The sequence below is a fragment of the Buteo buteo genome, chromosome 5 (assembly GCF_964188355.1).
Source record: "Buteo buteo chromosome 5, bButBut1.hap1.1, whole genome shotgun sequence".
NCBI classification, from domain to species: domain Eukaryota; kingdom Metazoa; phylum Chordata; class Aves; order Accipitriformes; family Accipitridae; genus Buteo; species Buteo buteo.
Window position 1 is genome coordinate 4,991,353 of NC_134175.1, and position 14,723 is coordinate 5,006,075.

At 36.9% G+C, this 14,723-nt stretch overlaps 1 protein-coding gene across 2 annotated transcripts in view; it reads right to left on the reverse strand.

Annotated features, from left to right (window-relative positions):
- The window catches only part of RERE (arginine-glutamic acid dipeptide repeats), a 256,784-nt gene that overhangs the window by 228,461 nt on the left and 13,600 nt on the right, over positions 1 to 14,723 (reverse strand). The window lies entirely within an intron of this gene.

A 14,723-nucleotide genomic window follows, 5' to 3' on the forward strand; every position in this document is an offset into this window, starting at 1 on the left:
AATGGATTTGCGGAATTAAATTTTACATGGAAGGAAACCAGAAAGGGAAAAGAAGGGAGCGGAAAACACTGACACGATATGGAGATCAGTCTGCAGAACATCTTTTCTGTGCAACATCAGCCATTATTTCAATTGCCCAACTCAATTGACAAAAGAAAAAGGTTATCTACAGGAAAAATATAGAAATTATAACATCCTCCAAGGCTTGAGAACCTGCTTTGTACTTATCTGTCTTCAACTTGCAATACACTACCTGCATTTTAAAGTTTAACAGATTTAAGTTTAAATCTGCCCTTTGGCCATGGGACTCAATATCAGATACCAAATGAAATACTGGTGGGGTTTTTTCCCCACAGATATATAAACTACACCTAGTTTTGTTCATGGCAATTTTCAACTCACTACTTTCTAAGAAGAGGGCATTGTACAAAACTGTTCTGAATGAACAAATCAGCTGGAGCCTTGTCAGGTGAAAATGCTGTTGGAGAAATCCTTCTTTAGGCAGACTTGACCTCCCAGGAAAAGTTGCATGGGACCAAGATGGAAGCTGGCACTTCTAGACAATTCTTTTCAATTATTTTTCTGCCTTAAGTTCCAACTGCCAACATTTCCTAATCTCTCTGTTAAAGGATATATCATGACCCCCTCCCCAAAGACACCACAGACACACATGCGCAGATGCGAAGGAGATTTAGCGACTACCACAACCACTGCTCTGAAAACGTGATTTCCGCAAGTCACCTTTGAAACAACCAACAAGCTAGTGGTCTATACAATTTTTTTTTCTTAAGTATGGCTTTTTCAGGTATCAGATCTAAACTGAGTGATACTCCACTGTTCTTTAAAGTACTTTGAAAGCTATGAAGAAACATTAATATACATAATGTAAGATTAAAAAAAAAGGCAATAATCGTAACAGTGAGGGAAGCATCTCTACTTCTTATGTTTCAATGTTGAAAATCACTTAGAATAATCTTCGAATAATCTAATAAACTAATCTACTACTCTGAAGAGCTACTACAATACTGGCTGCTGCTTCTGTTTACTCTTCAAAGTATAACAGCTCAACGCAGGGTCTTAAAATAAAATTTGGCTCACACATGTACACAATTAAAGGAAATCCAAGAGACTATCACACAAAAGGCTCCCACCTCAAACACTGCAAGTATATCAAACCTGCTCATCACCAGGATCCAATGGCACTTACTCTCTAGAAAGAGGCAGAACCTGAACCTCTCTTACTTGGATTGCTCCACAATACTGCCAATATTGTGCAAGTATTATTTTCAACTTAATTTGCAAGTAAGAGTTTACTAAGAAGCTGACTAACCTGTATGCCCTGATGAATCAAAAGGCACAGAACACAGAAAGCTGAGGGGTACGAAAACTCCACACACAATGGACTACAAGGCTTCCTGGGTATCCTACAGCTCCACTACAGCATGAAGCTAAATAAGCAAGAGAATTTAAGGATAGCCTGGTAACATCTTTCTCACTCCACCTGCTTGCTTGCTTCCTCCTGCCACTGGGGAATGTGGCTACTCAGAAGCTACAGTAACATCACAACTACAGTGAGGGTACGTGACAGCCTGAAGAGATAGTTACACACCGCAGCATTCAGAAGTTGAACACAGCTCAAGAACCATGTTGGCCATCCCTACCTGTTGCAACAGCCATCTTGAAAACACAGGAAGCCCAAAGATACAGGAACCAAAAAAAGCAAGATTACATATACCACTTTAAAAGGTATAAACACAGGCAATACACAAGAGTATTTGGGTATGGCCTTCCCTGGGAGTAGATTGTAAAGAGTGCAAATAATAGGCAATTCAGACCTGAAATAAAAGTATGAAAGGAATGGCTGTTAGGTGTCAAGCTGAGTATTAGATACTTTGATTCCCCCCTTCCCTTTCACATATGGTATATGCAATATTTGTCAAATGATCTTGTTATTCACAAGTCAGACACTATGCAAGTACAGCTGTAGAACAAGAAGGCATTATAACACAAAAATCCATCCTCTTTAGAGTTTTGTGCACACTTCGGTATTTTTTTAAAAATAATTGTACTGTAGCTATTAGAAGGAGATATATAGCTTACTGTTTTAATAGAGCTAAATGAAAGAGGATCAATATTATTTTAATTTTTAAAGGTCTGTTTATGAAATGCAATCATCCTTCATTAAAAATGCAAGCTGTGCTTCACAAGAGGTTAGTGTAAATGATTCATAGTTTGGTATCTCTCCAGTATAATCATCCTCTCTCAGGAGGGCCCATTGGATGCTTCATCACACCACTCAAGCTGGTATTATTAAAAAATACTTGCCCATGACAAAAAAATAACACATTTTTTAAAAATCCTGTCCCACACATTCTTCATCCCAGATACCTATAGATCTCCTACATATGTATTATCAGATGGTTGCCTATTTGGTTAGATTATCTGTGGCTAAAACAGAACTATCAATCCAGCCACAGTTTTCCTTTTACTATCTTTGAAAAGCCCAAACAGAAAAACCCACCACAATAAAAGAAGGCCACACACACTGCATTAAAGAAACACCTTTTACTTACAGAAAAAAAAAATTAACAAAAAAACCCCTACCACCACACATTCCACCCTCAATGTCGGGGGGGGGAGGGGGGGGGGGGCAGGACAAGAATAAACCTCAAATTGTTCAAATTCACTTACCTAGCCTGAAATTTCAGTATGATTACTGCCTTTCATTAGAATAAAAAGAAAATTTACCTTCAACATTGGACTTCAATAGCTTCTAAAGACTGAAATCTCCAAAGTTGAGCCTATACAGCATTAAATGCAAGACCCTTCTGTTTGAAAACACTAATTGCAGCTAACTGTTTCAAAATAGCAGCATCTGGCTAATTATAACATGAGGTTTTAACTAATAAATTCTTAATTATTTAACTCCAGTGTTCAATTTCCTTCACACAAACAAAACAGCATTGTATTAGACCACTTACAAACACTATGGATATACCAGTTACAAAAAACTTGTATCACAGAAAAACCCTTTTAAAAAGCTCACCAGCTGCTACATTAAAGCACAGAATAAAATGCTTACATTATAACAATGTCTACAGAAGAAGTGTCCTTATGAGCTATTATACACAGATGTATACAGCCTTTATATGGCTACGAGATATTTCACCTTGCTATCTGCGCATGCATAACACCCAGCAGTTCTGTTTGTGCCCATTACAAGGTATCTGCCAATAATTTTCATCTTCATTCTTTTCTCTCCAAATACACGCCTTGGAATTTAATATAACTGTACCACCATCACCCAGTGTATTTATGTATGTGATGCTGCAAATATATTTAATCAAGGCAATATTACACACTGTAGTGTCTGAGCTCCTGAAGTTCCCTAGAGAATACATTTGGTTTAGGCTTTCGTACCTGACAGGGACACCCCTCCCCTAAAAAAAATAAAATCAGAAATATAGCAGATCTGACAGAATATTTTACAATGGAGTTGCACAGTATATGCATTCAATCGCTCTATTTCCCAGAAGATTCATTACAGTTACATTAGAAAGTCAAATCAGGCAATTCTGCAGTCTAGTGAAAGCTAGCATATGAAAGCAGGTTAATACAAAAGAATTTCATTTTAAATAGAGGACATTTAGGACTTTTAAAAGCAACATTATGATAAAAATTTCAGGGTGTTTGTTCTGGCTTCAGAGCATGCTTTTCAAGTCTTGTTTCAATGATGTAGCTGATTTTCTAAGGAAAGAGGGAGGGGATGTTGGATCTCCAAGGTTTGCCATCTTAATTACCCTACTGCTTCCACACGTTGCTAAGAATCACATTGCAGATACACTTCCCTACTCAACAGCCAGCACATAGTTGGTATCAACTCCTAGCAGTAAAAATTCTAAATGCATTAGTTAGCATTTACAGAGGCTATGTATTACACACTAACAAATCACTGGGGATTGCATTTTAGACAAAGGTATTAAGTACACGATACAGCCCATTTGAAGTTTTCTGCTTACCTTACAAACAGAAGTATTAGACGTAATTACCACCATTTAAAACCTTGCCTTCATTTCAGCAAGTAAAATGCAGATAGGGAATGTAATTACTTACTAAACTAATAATGTAAGAATTGATTGACAGGATGGAAGAAAAAAAATTGTTCAAACCACTATTAACTTAAGAGTATAAGTGTATGTGAATGAAGCCAACTATTTTTAAAGCATTCTTTACTATAAGCAAGACACCTACAAACACACAAGCCATACACACGCACAGTTACAACACCAAAAAACCCACAGAACCCAAAAAGTAGTTGTCAACAGCACCAGCTTTGGCAACATTAAAGATTAACTTCATGCACCCCTGCCTATGTTTAATTTAATACAAAACTAAACACAGTCAAAACATCTGGTGCATTATTGATAGTTATCATGATAAATGAAATCTGACACTTCACAGGAACTCATTAGACATTCTACTTATACCCCATACTTACAAAGCAGAAGACCTACATTTGCTTCCAATTTTACATCTTTCTGGAAAACATGCATTGTGTGGATAACCGAGACTTCATGAAAAGGCAGATGCTTGTATTAGGAACTCTTATTCCGAAACAAGATTTAGAGCACATAAAAGAAATACTTGCATCTTTTACATTGGGGGAGGCAGGCAGCTCTTAGTTTCTTTTTCTCTTGCTTACACAGCAGCTACAAGGCATTACATTTGTATCACTGGAAGGCAGGGGAAGGTACTTAACATCAAATCATCTAACTTCCAGAGTTCTGACTTTCTGACAAGACAGACCCATTTCTTTCTTGTTTTCCTCTCATCTCATTTCACAATTTGTTTTTTTCCCTCATTCATCCCACAGGTTTCAGGAAAAAAAATTCTAATCATTGCCCCCCCCCCCCAGTTATTTAAGTAGTCACCTTCTTTTTTCCTCACTTTCCATTTGCAGTATTACGGAAAACCTGTAAGTTAGGTTACCCAGACAGAAACAAAAAAACAAGCTTTTACTCAAGTTTAGTTCAAGAATACTGTTTACCGCTATCGCTACATAAATTTCTCAGTCAGGCGTATAACGTTGTTCCTAACAATACAATTAAGTCTCTTTTTTTTATTATTTTTGCATGAATATTTGCATGCACTTGATTAAGTCTGTTACATTCACTATCTCTTAAATTTTTCTGAGACAAACTAGAGTCCCAGAAGTACTCAAGAACCCAGCATGTTCACCTGTTATTGTCTGAATTAACGGGGGGGGGGGGGGGGGGGCAGGGAGAATCAAGACTCACAAGTTTTCATACCAATCTCCACTTGATCTTAATAGAAGCAAAATACCATCAACTACTATATCGGACTACCAGAAGAAGTTGAGCTGATATTCCTGGCCCCCATACTGCAAAGGAATCAGCTTGCACAGTTGATGACTAATATTAACCTGCTGGTACAACCTAGGAAAATTAAATGTAAAGCATTTTATGTCAGCCACATTACATTACAGTGTGAAGCAGGTATACCAAAACTGGTAAATGAATATTAATGTGACCATGAAAAAGTCTGGAAAAACACGGGTTATCCTCTTTCCCAGCCTCTGATGGAAAGGACAAGAAATTAAGCACCACAGACCACTTTTTATTTTTATTTTTTTTTACCCTCTACTAAACCCAATGCTACTGAAAATCAAGATATTTTTAATAGCATTTTGCTCCATTTGAAGGGCAGAGATCACAAGTAGGGGCAATAAGGATACAGGGTCATGTGACCCCTGAACAGAGATTAGAAAATGAACTCACACCTCTCTTACAGCACTACTACAGCAAGCCACACAACGAGGTTTCATGCAGCCTTTTTACATGTCTGCACAAGATAATACCATACATCAGGTATAAGTACACTGCAGCCGAACTAAGAACTGTGTTTCCCTTTAATTTCCAACATCTTGACTCAAGAGCTGTACAAAAAGTTATTAAAATTAATGCAATCTATCATAACTCTGTCTTTTTTATTACTGGTAATATTCCTTCTAAAATATTAGTCTCCTTGGCTGAACCAGCATGTCTTTTTGAAAGTTGCCTTTGAAGATCAGAAACTCTTTAGCATAAAAAGTGAAACATGCAATCATGTTAATTTGACAAGGTAAAGGGAAAAAAAAAAAAATCACTTCAGTTTAGTATTTCTAAAACTCAAGCTATTCTTTCATTTTTAAAAAAGCATTTTTCTTTCCTGGTTCCTACTGCAGTAATCGAAGTGAGGATGTAACAAAGTCTTTTGGTACTCCGAGCATTTTAAAAGCAAAACAAGACAGTATGAAACTTGGCAAGTGACCTAAGTAAACACTTCCCATATGCAACAAAATGAGTAGGTTAGAATAAATTGCTGAAGCACGAACAACCCTAGCAATCCAGTGAGTACTCATTTTTCCTTGTTTGCATAATAAATACCACAGTTATATACATGCATGTATATACATATATGAAGGAGGCGAGAACAAGAGCATGAGCACACACGTGTTTTATAAACAAGAAATTCAAGCTGGAATTTCTCACTCTTCCTTCTAAATTTAAGCGAGCTGTGTGCCTAGCCAAAACACTGTATTATCCAGAACTATTTTGTCAAAAGCAAAAACAGAACAACCACACATTTCAAAGTTTTGTACACACAAAACAAAAATCAGGAACTTCACGAGTTGGCAGAAGTATTACAGTTTCCAATATTCAAGTACAGTTTATGATAACACTTCATGTCTGTGAATGTTACACGCTCTAATCATTTGTTACTCTTTCATCTGCTTTGCACCTGGAAAAACAGGTACTGCACTTGAAAGACTTTGAATAGCCCATTCCTCACTACTCCCAGGTACCACTGTTCTTGCTAAGCAATCCATGTTACTTACCATTACTGTTCCTAAATATTTATGAATACCTTTGCAGTCAATAACAGGCTCTAGATTCCAGAGTTCTAGTATAGTACATCTGCGGTACTATAAGCACTGTATAGTGTAAGCACTACATACTATAAGCACTTTGATAACTGCTTACTTTTCAGAGACAACCTAAATGCCAAAATTCAAGAATGAAAAAGATGCTGGTAGATAATTGTATTTATCCGAAGTTATATTTTGCAGAGGTATTCCCTTTGAAACTGGAAGTTCTACCTCTATACATTTGTTAAGCTTTCTTCAGGACAGACATCCACATTTTACAGACATGCAAATCAACACACACCAAGTCCTAAGTCACAAAATAAATACATAAACAGAAATTCTGTGATTGCTATGACTGCTGACTCCCCAATGCTTGTTCAAATACTGAATACTCAACTCTGACAAAAGGAACCATTTACAGAAGCGGCAACTAGCCTTTTCATAATTGCTCACTCAATTTTTAAAAGAATGTTCCTCTCCCTTACAGTTATAGAATTATTTCAAAAGCAAGAACCCATTAAACATTTGCCTCAGTCTGCCCTCAACAATAGCCTCAAGAGATAAAAATTCTCATTCATTTCAACAGAGGCCCTATTGATTCCACCGTCACAGAATATGACTATTTTCTCCTCACGCTGCTTCAGAACAGAGCATTCTCTCATGGAGCTATACATTTATTTCCTCTCCTGTTTCTTTACAGAAGCTTTGTAGCAGTGGTTTCTCACAGCCCACCACCCTCCTCTACCCCAGCAGATAGCTTACAGCAATTAAGATGCAGATAAGTCTACTACACATGCACACACACACACTAACACACAGGAGAGTTAATGCAAAAAAGCAACAACAGGTGGGCTTTAATCTGCAGGCATTCATATCCAAATTGAGGGGGAATACCAAAACTCTCTTCACTACCATACATACTGCTCCATACTATCTAGTAAGAACAACCAAGAGTCTAGGAGCCAGTTGGAGATGAACTACCCACCTTAAAGAAACCACCCACCACATCACACAGATGCTTACGGTTCTTTAGAAAAAGAAGGTCAGAAGACTTACTACTTGCAATTCTGTAAATGTGAAAGTCTCCGAGGCATGATGCTTGGCTGTCACTGTAGAGCTGCCAAGTTTTATTAGAATTGGGCAGTATCGACTGCATTCTGTCCCCTGAATGTCAATGATCTGATCCTTCAAGTCAAGTCAAGCGCAATTTCCATTTCCAATGATGCAGTCAGCTGATGAATTCATGTCATGCTTACAGAAGCTTAAGAACAGCTGTTTAGGAAAGCCAGTACTACTTATCACAACTGGATGTAACTAAAGGTGTCCTTTACTCAGCCTCCAGTCCACATCAAAAATTGGGACTGTCTAGTCCCTACAAATCATTCAGGCACGTTTTTTCCCAGGAAGCAAGCCACAACATCCAAGAAAAAAAAAAAAAAAAAAAAAAAAGAGTTATTATGTGAGCATCAAAGGCAACAAACCGAAGCACCTTCTGATAGACCTTTGGCTCTTATTAGAGGGGAAGGGAGGTTGTTTTTGAACAAGATCACAATGAAACCTTTCTGTTTACCTCCACAGATACCTGTGAGGTACCCCACACTTGTTTTTTCTAAAATCCTCTAAAAACAAACAAGTATGCTCAACAGGAAAAACATAGATGAGATCGAGTTTCTACAAACAAGCTTACCATTATCCAAACATTACGCTCTCTCCTTCATACCTCTCAAACATAACTAGTTGGCCCAGTTATCAAGACATACAAAGACAAGTTAAAGAATCAGGTACACCTGCTACTGCAGAAAACCAAGCTACTGAGACAAGACTAAAAACTGCACTCAGCACTAGTAATTCTCTCTCCACCCAGAATTAAAAAAAAAAATTTGATTACTCTCTAAGAACAAGAGGATTTGTGGTTTTCGGTTCCACATCTCCCCAAATACTTCAAACACCACCACTGGTTTAATTTTTATTGCTCTATCATTTCTTGATGGACTTAAGTTCACCACAGATGCTGAATTTCCAAATTAAGTGCTATCTTTCCCCCTCTGATTTTTGCCAATATTTAAAGTACTTCGCATTCTTCCTTCTCAAGAAGAGATATTACTTTGTTTCATTTGATTTGTTTTTAAATGCGAAACATTACATTGGACACTCAGTTTCCACTCTTGATATTTTACCACCCAGAAGTATTTACTCATCATTCTACATTACAAACTAACAAAAAAATAGGAAAGGGAAATGGCAGAAAGACAGGTGGGGAAGTCTCCATCAAATTAAAACCAAAAGAAAGCTATGTGATAGGTACTTATTGTACAAACTGCTTGCAGAAGAGCAAACAAACTAAGCAGAAAGATCAACAGCCACAATTCAGAAGAGATCTCCCTGCTGAGTGGGCTTGACATTGAAGAGCAAAAGCTATTACTAGTTTCTACAAAAAAAAAAAAATCAAGGAAGTTTTTAGAACTACTGGTTTAGAGGGAAACCACAGGGTATCATTACAGATGTTTAAATCTGCATCCCACCTCAATGGTACAGTCTAGCCAGGTAGATAAACCACTACACAACCAAAAAGAATGTTTTCAGTATTGATCTTAATTTGGCCTCTAAAAGACTAACTATCTAATGAAGCTTAAAGGCAACTTGAGCAAACACTAACTTTAGTTAAGTTTCAGGTTCTCTCCGATATCTGCTTTCCCCATTGCAAGATATGAGGTGAGCAGAACGCATGGAGAAGTACAAAGGAGAAAAATTGTCACAACAGAACCAACTTCTCATAGCACTCAATTCAACACTGTCATCAAGTTACAATAAGCTAAAACACATACAGAATGAGTGATCTTCTGTGCGTCTTAGAAACCTTGAACCTTTGACTATCCACTCGGAGATAAAGCTGCAAAAACATATACACATACATACAAGACAGCCAAACAATACAACAGAAGAGAAGGCACTGTACTTTCAATCACGTCATCTTGACTGGGGTTGACAACCTGAGTAGTCAGTTTGCTACAGTACTTCCTAAAAACACAAACAAACAAACAAAAAAACCACCAAACAAAAACAAAACAAAAAAAACCACATGCAAACAAACCAGCCACCGACAACCCACAAAAAGCAAGGCAATAAAACTTAGAAATTTAAGAAAAAAAAAATCAGTTTGCTAATACCACAATAAGGACTAAGTAAAGACATCAGAATTTAGCAGACTATTTTACAGAACTTACAGTTGGACCTAGAAACATTTTCAGTTATATTCCAACTCCACTTTAGTTATAATGCTGCACACTGCCACCTTTAGCTCGCTAAAAAGAGATTCTGTTAGGTATTGTGAAATTTCAGCTTCTTTGATAGTACAGAAAGAGCATTTAGTGAATCCATTTCATAAATACAAGTTAGCTTATAGATGTGAGATATTTGGGGATGGGCTAAGCTAATTCAAAGAGCTACATGAAGCTGCTTAGCCTCAGAAGCCAATAATGACAAAATAAGAATTCTTCATAAACTTGCTACTACCGTGAGACAGACTACCTGTACACTCTACCATTAGAGCCAAATGATTTTCTGTAGTAGGCAGCTCACTGTCCTACCGAATTCCAGTGTTTCCAGTCCTAGCAGAACATTCTGAAAGCCTTGTAAATCTCCTCTTAACCTCTCTACTTTCCTAATCCTCAGAAGTGTAAGAACTTTTTTCCAGTATCCTGAACAGTTTCAGTGGTACATAACTCACACTTGAGAGCTAACATATGGTTCAAACAAGCATCAGATTGTTGCATGGTTTTCATACCAGCCCTCATAATCCCCGGGTTCCTAACATCTGTCTTTCATTTGTGATATAATTACACATTTATTTTCCATTTTACTAGTTTAATTTCATATACTGTTTACTTGATCTCAGGTATGATTTTGCTACAGCCAAGGGACATCATGCTCCTTCTTACCAATATGAACATGTTTCACTCGAGCTTACTAAGTTCTGAAGTTTTCTTGTTCACACACAGATTCACCTATGTAGACAAGAAAATTGCCTATACAGTTTTTTCCCCCTAAACTACAAACATAAGCTCTTAATTCATCATAAAAATCTAGTGGAAAAAATTACAGAAGCTTGACCAGTTCTTCTATAAAAACTTAAAAACAACTGCAAAAGCTTTAAGAGTGTACTGGAAGGTGAGGGGAGAGAAAGAGGTATCAATATTTAATCTACTGCTAAAACTGTAGCATCAAAGCTGCATCAGGGTGGCATAATATTGCAGCTGGTTCCATTTTCATGTTCTTACATTAAGAAACCAGATTTTCCTTTTGCATTATGTATTAAATAGTACATATTTTAGAATCTCTGAAAATAATCTCTAAGCCTTGCTAAGCCTTTATAATTGAAAAAATTGCATTGAGCATTTTACCAGCTAGAAATGCATGCAATACTAAATTCAAAGACAGAGCCTAACGTTAATTTCTTGATAGTCCCTTCTGATACATACCCCTTCTCAAACTCACTACATCTGGAAAACAGTGATCAATGTAGCTAATATGCCTAACTTAAAGCATGCTTGCATTCTTCATGTTTGAGCAAAGAAAGTTCAGACCTATCCACACAAATTCCTTTACTGAGAAAATTGCCACCACGTGGTGACTAGCTATCATGTATATACTGCCTATCTGTAAGAACATTAGAAAAAGCATATGTTATGTTTCAAAACACAGTGATGCATTCATCAGAAGTTCTGTAATGAAAATCTGGCTTTGCAGGTTGCTACAGACAGCAATTGTGTTTTCCCAGTTCAAAGCAGAACACTAGGAACGGTCACCGCTTTACAAGCTTTCAAATTAAACTCACACATATCTCACTGAATGCATGACCTCTAAATACAGTCACGTAACACAAAGTCTTTCTGTAAATTCAGTAAGCTAGGCACATGTTTACACTGACAACATAACGCAACCATCATTATGGGGCAGAAGGAAAGCTGGATGAAGATAAATTGGACATATTGTTAACAGAATACACTTCTGGCAACCAAAGAGCAATTAACATTAGAACTCTTAATCATCTCAAACATCTCCAAATTTGAGATAACTGCATTAGCATGTGGAAGTTAGTGGTAATGTCAAGTTTCGCAGTCATCATCAGTTTGAAACAGCAGGCTTAGCATTAGTATTGCACAATGTTGGCGCAAGTCTGCTATGATGCACTAACTCAAATCTATTCACGTACAGATAGATCTTCTCTTCCTCCAGCTACAAGGGAAGTTCTTGTTAAAAATGGGAGGGGAAAATAGTTTTTAGAAGACATACAGAGCAGAATAGTGCAATACATTTCTGTAGCATCACAGAATGCGCTGGAAACTGGTTTTGCTATATCCATTAACATGTTACTCTACACACAAAAATTCATCCCACAGATTACCTTTCAAAATAATAGGTCACATTTCCGCAGTATATCCGTGCATAACCAGACAAAGCAGAAGTTCGCTATACAGTCTCCTGTATTTGTTCTTCCTTGTTGTAGCCAAAATACATGCAACTGCAGCTAAAAGTTCCACAACCTGCCTGGTATCCATTATTAAAAGCTAAACAGATGTTTATTCAAACTGTAACATCATTGTTTGTAAAGCATATAGGAACTGTTTATATCAGCACAGAATGGATGCCATTTACTTATACTGCTCTAGGATGAATCAGAAAGCATAACAATGAAAGCCATTCAAGCACAGCAAAACTTGCTAATGGATTTTGATAACAGCAGAGACACCCACTGTATTCTTCATTACTGCTGCAACGTATTTCACAGTTAATTCTAGACAGATCTAGATGCATACAATCATACTAAGCACTGTATTTCAATACATTATTTATCTAAGCACAGGATTCCTTCAACACCTTTCCCTATATTGACTAACTGACCAATACAGCAAGGATTTACAAGTCCACTATAATGGAAGCTATCTTCTCCAGAATCTCCTCTTCAGTTCCCTATGCTCATTTGTGCCCTCCACGCTTTAAGTGATTTTTCATTCTTTAATAAAACACCTTTCTGGTCACACCATTAAGAGTATCACCACAAAGTAACAGCACAGAGACACTGAAAAAACTATTCTTCCACTCAGTATTTCTAAACAGCTAAACATCACATCAAAAAAAATAATAATAAAAAAGACAATCACTCCAAAATACAGCTTGGTTTTCTCAGCTAGTGTAGATTTCAAAATTCAGATGCTTGCATTTTACTTGTCTGCCATTATGGCAAATTAAAGCTATGAGCAAATGCTGCGTAGGCAACAAATAATTCTACTAACATGCCAACAATCACTTTAATCTCTTCCACTTAGCAACTCATGAACCTTTTATGAACGTAATCTTCTAGAAGGTAACTGGTAATACAAGATAATCCCAGTACAAGTTTAATTAAAAATACAAACTACATATAGCTCCATGCTTACCAACTCCTTCATCCTGAAAAAGCAAGAGTGGCTATTATTAATAGCTCTGTTAATCTGGCAAGCTGAAGTGCAGAAAAACAAGCTAAAGAAGCATTCAACAGACCATTTCACACTGAAAAAACAGTTTTCACAAATTATAACTTGCCTTAGCATAAGCATTAAAAAAAGCTATTTTAAATTGCTGAACTGAAACATGCTTGCAGAGTTGCAGATCCTACTCTTTTAAAGAAAATCCAGTACAAGATTATTCCTTGTTACAGGCTACAATGGAATTAATCTAAAAATCAAAAAAGCCATTTTCCTTCAAGAAACATAGAATTTGAGTCACTTGGCTGTCAGATGGAAGTCAACATAGATTTCATTTGAGTTTTGAATGCCAAGTACTTTATTTGACTGGGCATAAAATACATTTGCTATTTTTAAACATACCTCATATAATCATTTAACCAGAGCCCTGTAATTCAAACTGGGGCGCTCTTTTCACATTAAAAAGCTGATCAGAAGACAGGTCTTTACAGTTCTGTTGAAGTGTTGGCTTGTTTCCATAAATACATTTTGCACTCCCAAGCTCCCCTAGTAATCATCTCCACAGCTCTTTCCCCTTCTTCTAAACCCAGTTAGAAATATTTCAAACTGCCTGAAAGCCTCCAGAACACTTTTTCTGCTTACCTTTACCACAGCCACTACCTCATACCTGTGGCAAGCAGTAACTATTCAGGTCAACAGCGACCACACAATGGACACTCAATAGGCTATGTGCATATCCATCTCTCCGCTACTCTGACCAAGAATAATGAAGTCCAAAGTTTTACTCTACCATTTTACGTGGTGCTAACAATCACATCCGTCACCAGCACAGAAGTGGCATCTAACTGTATCCCAAATCTGAATTAATTTCTCACCTCAAAGACTTCAGCTGTGTAATTCTGAGCTTTATAGTTATTCAAAGTCACAGAAGGAATTCTCTTTAACATATAAAAGTAAATATATCTATAACGAACTATCCTGACACACACAAAATGAAGTGATGTGTAGGTGAGCTGTGACATTCTTCTTGTTCAGAAGCACATTCCCCAAACCAGTAAGTTTTTCATATTAATCTCCTTTTGGATTAGACTATGCCATGATGAAAGGCATTGTATTGGCTCTTTTCACACTGAGAAAATAGCAAGAAAACTCACGTTGGAGAAAAAAATTGTGCGCAAGCAAGCAAAATTAAACCTTGTAATCTAATGCATATTTCTTTAAACATGTTTCAACTACGACACTTCACTGAGAACTAAACGCATAGCAAATATTTTTGCCTTCTACAAGACAGCATCAAATTTTAGACACAGCCGAATGAGTTACCACTACAG